Below are 12384 nucleotides of genomic sequence, written 5' to 3' on the forward strand. Positions count from 1 at the left end.
CGACACCTGAGTGGATGTACTGTTGAAATTGCGTGACAGTGTCAGCTTTGTATAAAAGACAGTGGTTGACATGAGACAGCCGGCTACTCAGCTTGTGCATGTCCAGACGTCTCATACAGGGGCTCTAAAGCGCCCGTTACCTCAGATACAGACGCCGACACGGATACTGACTCCTGTGTCGACGGTGAAGAGACAACCGTGATTTCCAATAGGGCCACACATTGCATGATTGAGGCAATGGAAAAAGTTTACACTCTTCTGATAATATAAATACCACCAAAAAAAAAAAAAGGGGTATTATGTTTGGTGAGGAAAAACTTCCTGTAGTTTTCCTGAATCTGAGAAATAAAATGAGGTGTGTGATGATGCGTGGGTTTCCCCCCGATAACAATTGATAATTTCTAAAAAGTTTTCTCTATCGTCCTAGTGGATGCTGGGGTTCCTGAAAGGACCATGGGGAATAGCGGCTCCGCAGGAGACAGGGCACAAAAAGTAAAGCTTTACGATCAGGTGGTGTGCACTGGCTCCTCCCCCCATGACCCTCCTCCAAGCCTCAGTTAGATTTTTGTGCCCGGCCGAGAAGGGTGCAATCTAGGTGGCTCTCCTAAAGAGCTGCTTAGAAAAGTTTAGCTTAGGTTTTTTATTTTACAGTGAGTCCTGCTGGCAACAGGATCACTGCAACGAGGGACTTAGGGGAGAAGAAGTGAACTCACCTGCGTGCAGGATGGATTGGCTTCTTGGCTACTGGACATTAGCTCCAGAGGGACGATCACAGGTACAGCCTGGATGGTCACCGGAGCCTCGCCGCCGGCCCCCTTGCAGATGCTGAAACGAGAAGAGGTCCAGAATCGGCGGCAGAAGACTCCTCAGTCTTCTTAAGGTAGCGCACAGCACTGCAGCTGTGCGCCATTTTCCTCTCGGCACACTTCACACGGCAGTCACTGAGGGTGCAGGGCGCTGGGAGGGGGGCGCCCTGGGAGGCAAATGAAAACCTATTTTGGCTAAAAATACCTCACATATAGCCTCCGGGGGCTATATGGAGATATTTAACCCCTGCCAGAATCCACTAAAGAGCGGGAGACGAGCCCGCCGAAAAAGGGGCGGGGCCTATCTCCTCAGCACACAGCGCCATTTTCCTCACACAGCTCCGCTGGTCAGGAAGGCTCCCAGGCTCTCCCCTGCACTGCACTACAGAAACAGGGTAAAACAAGAGAGGGGGGGCAAAATTGTGGCAAAATTATATTATTAAAGCAGCTATACAGGGAGCACTTATTATAAGGCTATCCCTGTCATATATAGCGCTTTTGGTGTGTGTTGGCAAACTCTCCCTCTGTCTCCCCAAAGGGCTAGTGGGGTCCTGTCTTCTTTAAGAGCATTCCCTGTGTGTCTGCTGTGGGTCGGTACGTGTGTGTCGACATGTATGAGGACGATATTGGTGTGGAGGCGGAGCAATTGCCAAATATGGGGATGTCACCCCCTAGGGGGTCGACACCAGAATGGATGCCTTTATTTATGGAATTACGGGATAGTGTCAACACGCTAAAGCAGTCGTTTGACGACATGAGACGGCCGGACAATCAATTAGCACCTGTCCAGGCGCCTCAAACACCGTCAGGGGCTGTAAAACGCCCTTTGCCTCAGTCGGTCGACACAGACCCAGACACAGGCACTGATTCCAGTGGCGACGGTGATGAATCAACCGTATTTTCCAGTAGGGCCACACGTTATATGATTTTGGCAATGAAGGAGGCGTTACATATTGCTGATACTACAGGTACCACAAAACAGGGTATTATGTGGGGTGTGAAAAAACTACCTATAGTTTTTCCTGAATCAGATGAATTAAATGAGGTGTGTGATGAAGCGTGGGTTGCCCCCGATAAAAAAATGCTAATTTCAAAGAAGTTATTGGCTTTATACCCTTTCCCGCCAGAGGTTAGGGCGCGCTGGGAAACACCTCCTAGGGTGGACAAGGCGCTCACACGCTTATCAAAACAAGTGGCGTTACCCTCTCCTGAGACGGCCGCACTTAAAGATCCAGCAGATAGGAGGATGGAAAATATCCAAAAAAGTATATACACACATACAGGTGTTATACTACGACCAGCTATAGCGACAGCCTGGATGTGCAGTGCTGGGGTAGCTTGGTCAGAGTCCCTGATTGAAAATATTGATACCCTGGATAGGGACAATGTTTTACTGTCTTTAGAGCAAATAAAGGATGCATTTCTTTATATGCGTGATGCACAGAGGGATATTTGCACACTGGCATCACGGGTAAGTGCTATGTCCATTTCGGCCAGAAGAAGTTTATGGACGCGACAGTGGTCAGGTGATGCGGACTCAAAACGGCATATGGAAGTTTTGCCGTATAAAGGGGAGGAGTTATTTGGTGTCGGTCTATCGGATTTGGTGGCCACGGCTACAGCCGGGAAATCCACCTTTTTACCTCAAGTCACTCCCCAACAGAAAAAGACACCGACTTTTCAACCGCAGCCCTTTCGTTCCTTTAAAAACAAGAGAGCAAAGGGATATTCATATCTGCCACGAGGCAGAGGAAGGGGGAAGAGACTGCAACAGGCAGCTCCTTCCCAGGAACAGAAGCCCTCCCCCGCTTCTACAAAAGCCTCAGCATGACGCTGGGGCTTCTCAAGCGGACTCGGGGGCGGTGGGGGGTCGTCTCAAGAATTTCAGCGCGCAGTGGGCTCACTCGCAGGTAGATCCCTGGATCCTGCAGATAATATCTCAGGGGTACAGGTTGGAACTAGAGACGGATCCACCTCGCCGTTTCCTGAAGTCTGCTTTACCAACGTCCCCCTCCGACAGGGTGACGGTCTTGGAGCCATTCACAAGCTGTACTCTCAGCAGGTGATAGTCAAGGTACCTCTTTTACAACAAAAGAAGTTCAAGTTCAAGATGGAGTCACTCAGAGCAGTGATAGCGAACCTGGAAGAAGGGGACTTTATGGTATCCTTGGACATCAAGGATGCGTATCTCCACGTTCCAATTTACCCCTCACACCAGGGGTACCTCAGGTTCGTCGTACAGAACTGTCACTATCAGTTTCAGATGCTGCCGTTTGGATTGTCCACGGCACCTCGGGTCTTTACCAAGGTAATGGCCGAGATGATGATTCTTCTTCGAAGAAAAGGCGTATTAATTATCCCATACTTGGACGATCTCCTAATAAGGGCAAGGTCCAGAGAACAGCTAGAGATGGGATTAGCACTGTCTCAAGAAGTGCTAAAACAGCACGGGTGGATTCTGAATATTCCAAAATCCCAGTTAATTCCGACAACACGTCTGCTGTTCCTAGGGATGATTCTGGACACGGTTCAGAAAAAGGTTTTTCTCCCGGAGGAAAAAGCCAAGGAGTTATCCGAACTTGTCAGGAACCTCCTAAAACCAGGAAAGGTGTCTGTACATCAATGCACAAGAGTCCTGGGAAAAATGGTGGCTTCTTACGAAGCAATTCCATTCGGCAGATTCCACGCAAGAATTTTCCAGAGGGATCTGTTGGACAAATGGTCAGGGTCGCATCTTCAGATGCACCAGCGGATAACCCTGTCTCCAAGGACAAGGGTATCTCTTCTGTGGTGGTTGCAGAGTGCTCATCTATTGGAGGGCCGCAGATTCGGCATACAGGATTGGATCCTGGTGACCACGGACGCCAGCCTGAGAGGCTGGGGAGCAGTCACACAAGGAAAAAACTTCCAGGGCGTGTGGTCGAGCCTGGAAACGTCTCTTCACATAAACATTCTGGAACTAAGAGCAATCTACAATGCTCTAAGCCAGGCAGAACCTCTGCTTCAAGGAAAACCGGTGTTGATCCAGTCGGACAACATCACGGCAGTCGCCCATGTGAACAGACAGGGCGGCACAAGAAGCAGGAGTGCAATGGCAGAAGCTGCAAGGATTCTTCGCTGGGCAGAGAATCATGTGATAGCACTGTCAGCAGTGTTCATCCCGGGAGTGGACAACTGGGAAGCAGACTTCCTCAGCAGACACGACCTTCACCCGGGAGAGTGGGGTCTGCATCCAGAAGTTTTCCACATGCTGGTAACCCGTTGGGAAAGACCAATGGTGGACATGATGGCGTCTCACCTCAACAAAAAACTGGACAGGTATTGCGCCAGGTCAAGAGATCCGCAGGCAATAGCTGTGGACGCGCTGGTAACGCCTTGGGTGTACCAGTCGGTGTATGTGTTTCCTCCTCTGCCTCTCATACCAAAAGTATTGAGAATTATACGGCAAAGAGGCGTAAGAACGATACTAGTGGTTCCGGATTGGCCAAGAAGGACTTGGTACCCGGAACTTCAAGAGATGATCACGGAAGATCCGTGGCCTCTACCTCTGAGAAGGGACTTGCTTCAGCAGGGTCCCTGTCTGTTTCAAGACTTACCGCGGCTGCGTTTGACGGCATGGCGGTTGAACGCCGGATCCTAAAGGAAAAAGGCATGCCGGAAGAAGTCATTCCTACTTTGATTAAAGCAAGGAAGGAAGTAACCGCGCAACATTATCACCGCATTTGGCAAAAATATGTTGCGTGGTGCGAGGATCGGAGTGCTCCGACGGAGGAATTTCAACTGGGTCGATTCCTACATTTCCTGCAATCAGGATTGTCTATGGGTCTCAAATTGGGATCTATTAAGGTTCAAATTTCGGCCCTGTCGATTTTCTTCCAGAAAGAATTGGCTTCAGTTCCTGAAGTCCAGACTTTTGTTAAGGGAGTGCTGCATATACAGCCCCCTGTGGTGCCTCCAGTGGCACCGTGGGATCTCAATGTTGTTTTGGACTTTCTCAAATCTCATTGGTTTGAACCACTAAAAACTGTGGATTTGAAATATCTCACATGGAAAGTGACCATATCTGATTTTCCATTCGGACAGGGCAGAACTGCGGACTCGTCCGCATTTTCTCCCTAAGGTGGTGTCAGCATTTTATCTGAACCAGCCTATTGTAGTGCCTGCGGCTACAAGCGACTTGGAGGACTCCAAGTTGTTGGACGTTGTCAGAGCTTTAAAAATATACATTTCAAGGACAGCTGGAGTCAGGAAATCTGACTCACTGTTTATACTATATGCTCCCAACAAGTTGGGCGCTCCTGCTTCTAAGCAGACTATTGCTCGCTGGATTTGTAGTACGATTCAGCTTGCACATTCTGTGGCAGGCCTGCCACAGCCAAAATCGGTAAAAGCCCACTCCACAAGGAAGGTGGGTTCTTCTTGGGCGGCTGCCCGAGGGGTCTCGGCATTACAACTCTGCCGAGCGGCTACGTGGTCGGGGGAGAACACGTTTGTAAAATTCTACAAATTTGATACCCTGGCTAAGGAGGACCTGGAGTTCTCTCATTCGGTGCTGCAGAGTCATCCGCACTCTCCCGCCCGTTTGGGAGCTTTGGTATAATCCCCATGGTCCTTTCAGGAACCCCAGCATCCACTAGGACGATAGAGAAAATAAGAATTTACTTACCGATAATTCTATTTCTCGGAGTCCGTAGTGGATGCTGGGCGCCCATCCCAAGTGCGGATTATCTGCAATAATTGTACATAGTTATTGTTACCTAATTCGGGTTATTGTTGTAGGGAGCCATCTTTCAGAGGCTCCTCTGTTATCATACTGTTAACTGGGTTTAGATCACAGGTTGTACGGTGTGATTGGTGTGGCTGGTATGAGTCTTACCCGGGATTCATAAATCCTTCCTTATTGTGTACGCTCGTCCGGGCACAGTATCCTAACTGAGGCTTGGAGGAGGGTCATGGGGGGAGGAGCCAGTGCACACCACCTGATCGTAAAGCTTTACTTTTTGTGCCCTGTCTCCTGCGGAGCCGCTATTCCCCATGGTCCTTTCAGGAACCCCAGCATCCACTACGGACTCCGAGAAATAGAATTATCGGTAAGTAAATTCTTATTATTGGCAGTATACCTTTTCCCGCCAGAGGTTAGGGTGCGTTGGGAAACACCCCCTAGGGGGGATAAGGCGCTCACACGCTTGTAAGAACAAGGGCTCTACCCTCTCTGGAGATGGCCGCCCTTAGGGATCCTGCTGATAGAAAGCAGGAGGGTATCCTAAAATGTATTTACACACATACTGGTGTTATACTGCGACCAGCAATCGCCTCAGCCTGGATGTGCAGTGCTGGGTTGGCGTGGTCGGATTCCCTGACTGGAAATTTGATATCCTAGATAAGGACAGTATATTATTGCCTATAGAGCAATTAAAAGATGCATTTCTATATATGCATGATGCACAGCGGAATATTTGCCGACTGGCATCAAGTATAAGTGCGTTGTCCAATTATACCAGTAAAGTGGTCAGGTGATGCGGATTCCAAACATCATTTGGAAGTATTGCCTTAAAAAAGGTAGCCTCTCAAAATAAGACGCCGTATTATCAGGCGCAGTCCTGGTTGGCAAGCGGACAAAAGGGTTCCTCTTTTCTGCTCGTGACAGAGGGAGAGAAAAATGGCTGCAGAGATCAGCCAGTTCCCAGGAACAGAAACCCTTTTCCGCCTCTGCCAAGCTCTCAGTATGACGCTAGGGCTTTACAAGTTCAGGCACGGTGGGGGCCCGTTCTCAATGAATTTCAGTGCGCAGTGGGCTCACTCGCAAGTAGACCCCTGGATCCTTCAGGTAATATTTCAGGGGTACAAATTGGAATTCGAGACGTATTCCCCTCGCCGTTTCCAAAAGTCTGTTTTACCGACGTCTCCCGCCGACAGGGAGGCAGTTTTGGAAGCCATTCACAAGCTGTATTCCCAGCAGGTGATAATTAAGGTACCCCTCCTGCAACAGGGAACGGGGTATTATTCCACACTATTGTGGTACCGAAGCCAGACGGCTCGGTGAGACCGATTTTAAAATCTAAAATCTTTGAACACTTACATACAGAGGTTCAAATTCAAAATTGAGTCACTCAGAGCAGTGATTACAAACCTGGAAGAAGGGGACTACATGATGTCTCGGGACATCAAGGATGCTTACCTTCATGTCAAAATTTACCCTTCTCAGCAAGGGTATCTCAGGTTATGGTACAGAACTGTCACTATCAGTTCAGACGCTGCCGTAGGGATGGTCCACGGCACCCCGGGTCTTTACTGAAGTAATGACCGTAATGATGATATTCCTTCGAAGGAAGGGAATTTTAGTTATCCTTTACTTGGACGATTCCCTGATAAGGGTGAGATCCAGGGAACAGTTGGAGATCGGTGTAGCACTACCTCAGGTAGTGTTGCGGCAGCACGATTGGATTCTCAATATTCCAAAATCGCAGCTGGTTCCGACGACTTGTCTTCTGTTCCTAGGGATGATCCTGGACACAGTCCAGAAAGAAGGTATTTCTCCCGGAGGAGAAAGCCAGGGAGTTATCCGAGCTAGTCAGGAACCTCCTAAAACCGAACCAAGTCTCAGTGCATCAATGCACAAGGGTTCTGGGTAAAAATGGTGGCTTCCTACGAAGCAATCCCATTCGGCAGATTCCACGCAAGACTTTCCAGTGGAACCTACTGGACAAATGGTCCGGGTCGCATCTTCAGATGCTTCAGCGGATAACCCTGTCACCAGGGACAAGGGTATCCCTCCTGTGGTGGTTGCAGAGTGCTCATCTTCTAGAGGGCCGCAGATTCGGCATGCGGGACTGGGTCCTGGTGGCCACGGATGCCAGCCTGCGAGGCTGGGGAGCAGTCACACAGGGAAGGAATATCCAGGGCTTATGGTCAAGCCTGGAGACATCACTTCACATAAATGTCCTGAAGCTAAGGGCCATTTACAATGCTCTAAGCTTAGCAAGACCTCTGCTTCAAGGTCAGCCGGTGTTGATCCAGTCGGACAACATTACAGCAGTCACCCACGTAAACAGACAGGGTGCCACAAGAAGCAGGAGGGCAATGGCAGAAGCTGCAAGGATTCTTCGCGGGGCGAAAAACCATGTGATAGCACTGTCAGCAGTTTTCATTCCGGGAGTGGACAACTGGGAAGCAGACTTCCTCAGCAGGCACGACCTCCACCCGGGAGAGTAAGGACTTCACCCAGAAGTCTTCCACATGATTATAAACCGTTGGGAAAAACTCGACAGGTATTGCGCCACGTCAAGGGACCCTCAGGCAATAGCTGTAGATGCTCTGGTAACACCGTGGGTGTACCAATCAGTGTATGGGTTCCCTCCTCTGCCTCTCATACCCAAGGTACTGAGATTGATAAGATGGAGAGGAGTAAGCACTATATTAGTGGCTCCGGATTGGCCAAGAAGGAATTGGTAACCGGAACTTCAAGAGATGCTCACGGAGGATCCGTAGCCTCTACCTCTAAGAAGGGACCTGCTCCGGCAAGGACCTTGTCTGTTCCAAGACTTACCGCGGCTGCGTTGACGGCATGGCGGTTGAACGCCGGATCCTGAAGGAAAAAGGCATTCCGGATGAAGTCATCCCTATCCTGATCAAAGCCAGGAAGGATGTAACCGCAAAACATTATCACCGCATTTGGCGAAAATATGTTGCGTGGTGCGAGGCCAGTAAGGCTCGACGGAGGAAATTCAACTGGGTCGATTCCTACATTTCCTGCAAACAGGAGTATCTATGGGCCTGAAATTGGGGTCCATTAAGGTTCAAATTTCGGCTCTGTCAATTTTCTTCCAAAAAAGAACTAGCTTCAGTCCCTGAAGTTCAGACATTTGTTAAAGGGGTACTGCATATACAGCCTCCTTTTGTGCCTTTAGTGGCACTTTTGGGATCTCCAGGTGGTTTTTGGGTTCAAAAAGTCACATTGGTTTGACACACTTAAATCTGTGGAGTTAAAATATCTCACAGAAAAAGTGGTCATGCTGTTGGCTCTGGCCTGGGCCAGGCGCGTGTCAGAACTGGTGGCTTTATCCTGTAAAAGCCCTTATCTGATTTTCCATTCGGACAGGGCGGAATTGAGGACTCGTCCTCAGTTTCTCCCTAAGGTGGTTTCAGCGTCTCACCTGAACCAAACCTATTGTGGTGCCTGCGGCTACTAGGGACTTGGAGGACTCCAAGTTGCTAGACGTTGTCAGGACCCGGAAAATATATGTTTCCAGGACGGCTGGAGTCAGGAAATCTGACTCGCTGTTTATCCTCTATGCACCCAACTAGCTGGGTGCTCCTGCTTCTAAGCAGACTATTGCTCGTTGGATTTGTAGTACAATTCAGCTTGCACATTCTGTGGCAGGCCTGCCACAGCCAAAAATCTGTAAATGCCCACTCCACAAGGAAGGTGGGCTCATCTTGGGCAGCTGCCCGAGGGGTCTCGGCTTTACAACTTTGCCGAGCAGTTACTTGGTCAGGAGCAAATACGTTTGTAAAATTCTACAAATTTGATACCCTGGCTGAGGAGGACCGGGAGTTCTCTCATTGGGGCTGCAGAGTCATCCGCACTCTCCCGCCCGTTTGGGAGCTTTGGTATAATCCCCATGGTCCTTACGGAGTTCCCAGCATCCACTAGGACGTCAGAGAAAATAAGAATTTACTTACCGATAATTCTATTTCTCGTAGTCCGTAGTGGATGCTGGGCGCCCATCCCAAGTGCGGATTGTCTGCAATACTGGTACATAATTATTGTTACGAAAAAATTCGGGTTATTGTTGTAGTGAGCCATCTTTTCGAGAGGCTTCTCTATTATCATGCTGTTAACTGGGTTCAGATCACAAGTTGTACAGTGTGATTGGTGTGGCTGGTATGAGTCTTACCCGGGATTCAAAATCCTTCCTTATTGTGTACGCTCGTCCGGGCACAGTATCCTAACTGAGGCTTGGAGGAGGGTCATAGGGGGAGGAGCCAGTGCACACCAGGTGATCCTAAAGCTTTCTTTAGATGTGCCCTGTCTCCTGCGGAGCCGCTATTCCCCATGGTCCTTACGGAGTTCCCAGCATCCACTACGGACTACGAGAAATAGAATTATCGGTAAGTAAATTCTTATTTTTTTTTGCTCGTATAGTCTCACAGAAAATCATGCATGTTCACAAAGGGCAATTGAATTTATAAAGTAATGCTTATAGTAGAGATGGAAAGATAGTTTCAGTCTCCATGATTCCCGCTGTTTCTAGCCGTCTTGAGAATCCAGAGGACCGCAGATGAGAGAACACAAGGGGGTCGCCGGAAATTAAATGAAAGGATAGGGCAGACGGGCGCCTCTGCTTTCAGTGTGATCGCAGGCTCTGTGTCCTGTTATCACAGGACACAGAGTATAGCCAACCAGAAGACCATGCTGCTAAATGTAGATGGTGCCGTGTGTGCAAGCAGCATGATGTGTTGGCCAAAGTATCGGCCGGGATGCTGCTTGTTCATACCTATAGTGTTGCTCTCTCCACTGCTTCCGTAAATGTGACCACCCAACCAATCAAATACAGGCAGGCAATGATTGACCGTGTTACACCTTATCAGTATCGCCTGTTGGTTAGCCAATGCGAACTGCCTGAGAAGAATCGCAGGGTCTGGAGCCAATAGTTGTATAGAAATGGGCAGCTCGCGTTTTAATTTTTCTTACACCTATTGCAAAGTATTAATATAGACATCCCACATGGGTGATTTACTGGGTAGTGTATAGTCTCAAGCGTGATGCACATAAATGGAACACTCTTGGCACACTGTATTTATGAAACAAATGTCGATCCACTACCATTTTTTTTTTTTTATCGTGCCCCTACCAAGCCTAAATCTGTCTCTAGGAAACACTGCAAGCACTGTTTAATAAATATATAATTTGGAATGTTACTAATTTAAGTTGGCCATTCACTGATTTAATGCCACCTCTGTACTTTTACCAAGATTTTTGAAAGAACGGAGAAGGCATTAAATGAGACTTGCGAGCTGCAGTAGTCCATAGATTCATAAAAAAACAGTTGCTGGGAATTACAGCCAGAACAACTGAAGCAGCACTCTGCAGTTATCAGTACTTCCAGAATAAGAATGGGTACTAGGAATAACAAAGAGCATGAGAAGTGGCACTGTGTGTGGGGCATACAATTAATTTACCCCATACAGATCCCAGCAGTCAGGACACCGATGCCGGAATCCTGAGCGCCGGCGAAATGCCGTCAGTCGTAATCTCGACCAAAGCCCCGAATTCCCACTCGGGTGGTGGTCCATGCCAACACCTGAGTTGAAATATAATAGCTTGCCACGGAGCCCACGAGGTGACCGGCTGTCAGGATTCCGGCATCTGTCTCCTGATCGCCGTTATTACATAGCCAGTTGGAGTTGAGAAGATAGGAGAGAGATCAGAGGAGAAGAGGTAGAGTTGAGTGTCATCAGCATGCAGATGGTATTGAAGGCTGAAGGAGCTGATGAAATTTGGAAGGTGCACGAGAAGTGGGCAGAGATGGACCTTTGAGGGACATCTACAGGCATAGAAGGTGAGGAGGAGGAGGAGAAGGTAGAGACAGGAGATAGTGTGGAGGAGAGGTTGGTTGACCGTGTTGAACGTGGCAAACAGATCAAGGGGTATCAGAAGAGAGAAGTGACCCCTGGATTTGGCCATGAGAAGGACATTGGTGGCAAGGGAAGCCATATTGAAAAGGGTAGAGAAGTAAGTGTACACTTCCCACCATTAGAAGGTAAGCTAATCGGAACTAGGGGCTTACCCACATCACAGGATGGGCGTGTCTGTCTTGGAGGGGCATAGCCCCATTAAGGTGTCAGGTGGGAAGTATCCTTGGGGATTGCCTAGCGCCGTGTCCATGATTCCTCTCTTACCACCATTTCTATGTGGCACCCATTCACCGCTCCCCTTGTGGGTTGTATCTCCCAACTTTGTAGGCAGAGCCCTCAAATAGGGGCTGTGCAACTGAAATCTATATGCTTGGGAGTAATGGAACTGCTGGAAATGAATGAAGTATGGCATAAATAGACAATCCTCTCGGGAAGCTTGAATGCATAAAGGAGAGCAATAGGGCTGTATTTTGAGAGGGTGTCTGGGTCAAGTGAGGTTTTCTTAATGAGTAAGACTAAAGCATGTTTGAATTATGAGGGGACCAAACCTGGAAGCTCGGGTGGATCCAGGAAAGAGAGAGGGGGGGGGGTGTAATGATTACTTCTGGCTGGAAGAAAAGGATGTTTAAGCAACGGGCAATCTTGGGAGATATGTATATATATGTTTGTGCAATATAAACATGAGCATAATATACAGGATAGATTGGATAAAAAGCACAGAACAGCTGGCTGTACTAATGACACCCGTTGTGACCAATAATTACTGATCACATATTTTGTCAAGTAAGCTCCATGGAAACTCACTGGGAAGGGGGTGAAATGAAAACAATAGAAATATGCATCTTTATGTAAAATGATATCTATGGATAACATTGCAATCAGTGATCACAGACTCTGGTGTAAAATGTTACTGATGATTATTTTCCTCTAAATAGAATTC

Source organism: Pseudophryne corroboree, chromosome 8 (genome assembly GCF_028390025.1).
Source record: "Pseudophryne corroboree isolate aPseCor3 chromosome 8, aPseCor3.hap2, whole genome shotgun sequence".
Taxonomy (NCBI): Eukaryota; Metazoa; Chordata; class Amphibia; order Anura; family Myobatrachidae; genus Pseudophryne; species Pseudophryne corroboree.